Below are 6,081 nucleotides of genomic sequence, written 5' to 3'. Positions count from 1 at the left end.
TGAAATTTACAAAAAGTGACATTCACTAAATACACTAAAATCACATAGTAAAACATTACTGTATCAAACCATTTCACATACATTTTGTCCCGAGTGCTTTGTCCGGCGCCCTGCCTGCATTTTTACTGTTCTTTCTGCCTGGAAACTGAGAAGCATCCAAAAAGTGTCCCTTTAGGTCAAAATCGGTTTTAGACCGGCTAGAGAACAGCGATAGTAGATCAGAACCACTTGCAGAATTGAGTGATAATGATTGGTGGGGAAATTCATCATCAGACACTGAAAATGATTTTGCGACTTTGCTCAGTGATGTGCGAACTTGGCCCTATAGTTCAAATTTCAGTGTTTTTGGTTTGATTATATTATTGAATTAAATGTATTATAATATTATTTTTTATGATTATTAAATTATAATTTATGATTTCGTGTTTCAAATTTTATCATACCCGGGATGTTTACTAGACTCTTGTTCGGACAGATTTCAGTGAGTTATTCCTAAGAATTACAGGCCTACAATATAAAACGCCAAATTTCCATGCAAAATAATGGTACCGCTTTCAGCAGCAAAAATCTGAAATAATCAGACTGCCAGGGAGGTTAATATTGTAGCTTATCAATTCTTAGATGTGATGGCGGCATTAGTTTTCTTTTTTAGGATTTATGTCCTCTATTATCTGATGATCCAGCAAGCAAGGCTGTTGTTTTTCAAAAGAACAAGCTCTCTTGCAGATTTAGCAGTTTACAGGGATGGGACAAACAATTTAACACTGGCAGGGGTGCTTACAATGATGAGCTTTTATTTATGTGAAACTGCTATCTCAAAAGTGGAAAAAAAAATGTTGTAACTACACCTGCAGTGTTAAATACATAAAACAATGCTGTACTTCTATACACTGCTCCAAAAAATTAAAGGAACATTTTTCAATCAGCATAGCATCAAGTCAGTGAAACTCCTGGGATATTGATTTGGTCAGGTAAGTAGCAGAGGGGGTTGTTAATCAGTTTCATCTGCTTTGGTGTTAATAAAATTAACAGGTGCACTAGATTGGCAACAATGAGATGATCCCCAAAACAGGAATGGTTTGACAGGTGGAGGCCACCGACATTTTTTCCTCTACTCATCTTTTCTGGCTGTTTTGCATTTGTCTAGGGTCAGTGTCACTATTGGTAGCATGAGGTGATGCCTGGAGCAGGTTGCACAGGCAGTCCAACTGCTCCAGGATGGCACATCGATACGTACCATTGCCAGAAGGTTTGCTGTGTCTCCCAGCACAGTCTTGAGAGCATGGAGGAGATTCCAGGAGACGGCCAGTTATTCTAGGAGAGCTGGACAGGGCCGTAGAAGGTCATTAACCCATCAGCAGGACCGGTATCTGCTCCATTGTGCAAGGAGGAACAGGATGAGCACTGCCAGAGCCCTACAAAATGTCTTCCAGCAGGCCACTGGTGTGAATGTCTCTGCCCACTAAACAATCAAAAACAGACTTCATGAGGGTGGCCTGAGGGCCTAATGTCCTTTACACGACCCTTTGCTCACTGTCCGTCACCATAGAGCTGGATTGGCATTTGCCATTGAACACCAGAATTGGCAGGTCCGCCACTGGCACCCTGTGCTTTTCACAGATGAGAGCAGGTTCACCCTGAGCACATGTGACAGATGTGAAAGGGTCTGGAGAAGCCATGGAGAACATTCTGCTGCCTGTAACATTATTCAACGTGACCGTGTTGGTGGTGGGTCAGTGATGGTCTGGGGAGGCATATCCATGGAGGGACACACAGACCTCTACAGTTCCTGGAGGATGGATGAATTGATACCATTGAATGGCACCATGATCACCTGACCTAAATCCAATAGAACACCTCTGGGATATCATGTTTTGGTCTATCCAATGCCACCAGGTTGCACCTCAGACTGTCCAGGTGCTCAGTGATGCCCTGGTCCAGATCTGGGAGGAAATACCGCAGGACACCATCCGTCGTCTCATTAGGAGCATGCCCCAATGTTGTCAGGTATGCATACAAGCACGTGGGGGCCATACAAACTACTGAGGACCATTTTGAGTTTCTGCAATAAAATTTCATCAAAATGGACTCGCCTGCTGCATCAGTTTTTCACTTTGATTTTCAGGGTATCTTTGAATTCAGTCCTCTGTAGGTTGATTATTTTCATTTCCATCAAACGATGGGCATCCTTACCTTCCTCACACATTACCCGTCCATATCAGTATAGAGATCCAGCAGGAGATTTTTCCCCATTGAGATCTGATGTGGTTTCCTTTAATCAATGTATATGAGTGTCACATCAAATAACATTCATCTTTCAATAGCACATAACATAATCCTGTGAACTAAATAATTAATGCTTTATAAACCACCAATCAAAAGATAAAGCCCAACACCATAAAGGTTCTTCCTCTCCTGGAATATCTCTGTGATTGTGTCAGATGATCAAAGAAAAAAAATCACCCAGTGCTTTACACAGACATCAGCCTTGTGAGCTTACCAGATGGCATGTGACTCTAAGGCCCCATTCATACCCGAGTGTTCTGTAGTGCAAAGTTCAGGGAGACAAAAAAAAATCCATATTACTGTATGGAGATAGTTCGGTTCACATCTCCACTCCAAGTCTCCTGAAGCTCAAAAATGTTTGGGAACTACTTTTGTAGCTCTATTCAGGCAGATTGATACATTTTTGGCACATTTTCATTCCCATAGAAATACATAGAATTGAGTGTTTAATACATAGAAATACATAAAATTAACTCCGTGCGCTTTGGTGCATTTTGTCATGTGACTAAGAGCATCTTTCTGGCATAGTAAATGATGTCTATTTCTCTATTAACTAATACAAAAACATCCAAACTCAAAAAAGCCCAAAAAACGCCTGAACAAAACGTACACAAACGTGTGAAAAAAACACGCAAAAGTGCGTGAATGGAGCCTTAGTGATGAAAAAAGTCAAAAAGCGTTTGTGCATAATGGTAATAGAACCTCCTCACCGGAATTCTTCACCTCTCCCCGCTTAGACTTGCTTGCACTGGCTGATGCTCAGGAAAGAAAGGAGAAAAGAGAGCCATGATGTCATAGTGTAAAATCATCAAGGAGTGCTTTATTCAAGTTGAAATGTCAATACAGGAATATACAGCAAATGGCAACGAGGTGTACTACCATACTCAGAATGCTGTTCTAATGTGCGCATGCGTGGTGACATCAACTTCCAGTCACGCCTTACATGCTGCATCAGAAATTACATCATTTGGAGCACCTTGAATAAAGCACTCCCTCTATTTTGCTGCTACTCATTTGAAGTGTTACTAAACCCTGGACCCTGCATATATCCGCTCTCCCCGGACCCTGCATTCACTATATCCGGTTTCCCCGGACCCTGCATTCACTATATCCGATCTCCCCGGACCCTGCGTTCACTATATCCGGTCTCCCCCCGGACCCTGCGTTCACTATATCCGGTCTCCCCCCGGACCCTGCGTTCACTATATTCGGTTTCCCCGGACCCCGCATTCACTATATCCGGTCTCCCCAGACCCTGCATTCACTATATCTGGTCTCCCCGGACCCTGCATTCACTATATTTGGTTTCCCCAGGAAGGACCCTGCATTCACTATATCTGGTCTCCCGCAGTACATGGAACATAGAAATGCAATAATTTTAGTAAATATAAACTGCTAAATTCTTTTTCCCATAAGCAGTTAGAGCAGTCTTGTGACTTCTATCAGTGTCCAGCAGAGCACTGGTTAAAGCTTGTAGGAGGAGTTTTCATTTTGCTCTAGAAGGATGCAGAATCCCTGACCTCTGTCTGGACAGTGCTGATTGGCCCTGTGCTGATCACATGCACTCTCCCAAGAAATAAAAAACACCTCTCTAGCAATACAAACCAAACTGAACATGTGCAAAATGGCTACAGGTTCAGTCTGTCTTATCAGGAGATAAGACGTGGACATTTGAACAAGAGGAAGGGCAGAGAAGACCGGATCAAACATCCTTTTTAAACAATGCAGAGGATTAACCCCTTAGGTTGCACAGTGAGTATAACAAGCATGCTTTACTGCATATACAGACTGAATTTACTTTTGTGGGTTCAGTAACACTTTAATTCAGAGTCCCCATTTGTGCAGTAATCTTTTGTATGTTTAAGTCGTAACTGCAGTGTGAGCTGGAGCTTTGCTCCAGTTTGTTAGTGTATCAAAATCTGCTAGTGCATCTACCATTCCCCTCCTTCCAGACAGACAATGCTGCTGTAGAAAGGTGAACCTTGTGCTCAAGGCTTTTGTTCTCAGAGAATACAGTAGGTGCAGGAACTTCCCTTTTCTGAGTCACCCTTTGTCTCCGCCCCTAGCCACATCTGAGCATCAATCTTTGGTTTCACCCCCTACCCACCTCCCAGTACCACCCTTTTAGAGAATGCAGAACCAAGGATCATTTTGTGGTGCTAAGTAATTTGTATGGAATTTGTTAATGGTAACAAGAAAAGCAGTAAAATAGATCTCGTTCAGCTAGCAACAGTAACCCCCCCCCTTCCCCCTGAAGCAACAATGGACTATCTATGACAACTGACCACCCAGAAACATAAGACGCCCCAGCAACAATAGATCCCCCACCAGGGACAATAGACCTCTAGTGGCAATATATCCCCCAGCAGGAACAATAGACCTCTAGCAGCAATAGATCCCCCAGCAGCCATCATCAATAGACCTCTAATGGCAATAGATCTCCCAGCAGCCATCATCAATAGACCTCTAGTGGCAATAGATCTCCCAGCAGCCATCATCAATAGACCTCTAGTGGCAATAGATCTCCCAGCAGCCATAATCAATAGACCTCTAGTGGCAATACATCCCCCAGCAGGGACAATAGACCTCTAGTAGAAATAGGTCCCCCAGCAGCCATCATCAATAGACCTCTAGTGGCAATAGATCTCCCAGCAGCCATCATGAATAGACCCTGTAGCACACCCCAGCAGCCCTTGCCATTATATAAAGTCAGTGCTGGAGGTGCCAAAAATGTGTTCCCACTGAAAAAAACTCCTGCCTGGGCTCCTTCATCCAGAGTGGGGGCACTCTAATACAGGAGGTATTTTACTGGCCAGATCACCAGGTGAAAACAGAGGGGAAAAGCCTAAATAAAGAAAACGAATGCAGCCAAAATGTGTAATGCATGGTACACTGCACTATACAGTCTTCCATTTTTTATAAATGTATTTTATTTTTTGCAGTGTGGGAGGAAACTGGAGTACCCAGAGGAAACCCACACAGGCACAGGGAGAACATGCAAACTCCAGGCAGGTAGTGCCTTGGGTTTAATAACACTTTTAAATTGCTCAGGTGTGAACGATTTACATGCAGCAGTCTGAAAATTGACCACAAGATGGTGCTGTGGTATAGACATGGCAGCAGTGGAATGGGTGAGCAGCTGTAGTGTGTAGAGTCTGGTCATGGGCCCTGTGCAGTCTATGGAGCCCAGAGGAATGGAGCAAGGACACAGGAGCGATGGGCTGCACTGCAGAACTAGGTAGGTCCTTTATTGTATCAGCACAGGGAGAGACTTTTGCCTTCCTTAAAGCGGAGCTCCACCTAAAAGGGGAAGTTCCGCTTTGAGGACTGGTTCCCCGCTCTCTGTTAAGGATTGGCATCTTTGGGGAGTGGGTACCTGAAATAGACAGGTACCTGCGCCCACTTTCGCTGCGATTACCAAGGCGATCGAAAGCGCAAGTTGTCCTCCCCCCTCCCTCCCCATACTCTTCTGGGACACGTGACATGTCCCAGAAGACTACGGGGCTATTCACCTACTCGTGCATTGTGGAGGAGGGGGCACACAGGGGGGCTGGGCAATGGGGAGAAATGTATGGTGCACAGGGAGGCACCTGGGTGAATCTGATGGGGGGGGCAATTACTGAAATCAATCCCCTGTATGGCTCTCTCTGCAGCAGCTAAAAGCTGGCTGGAGGAAGAGGATAAGATGCCAGCTTTCAGCGGCCTACCACCTGGTTGCTGTTGTTCCCAGTTGCTTCCACTTTGTTATAATCCCACTAACAGTTGAGCGTGGAATATTTAGTAGCCAGGAAATGT

Source organism: Staurois parvus, unplaced genomic scaffold (assembly GCF_062004578.1).
Source record: "Staurois parvus isolate SC_StPar_1 unplaced genomic scaffold, SC_StPar_1.0 ptg000026l, whole genome shotgun sequence".
Taxonomy (NCBI): domain Eukaryota; kingdom Metazoa; phylum Chordata; class Amphibia; order Anura; family Ranidae; genus Staurois; species Staurois parvus.
This window is presented reverse-complemented; position numbering follows the sequence as displayed.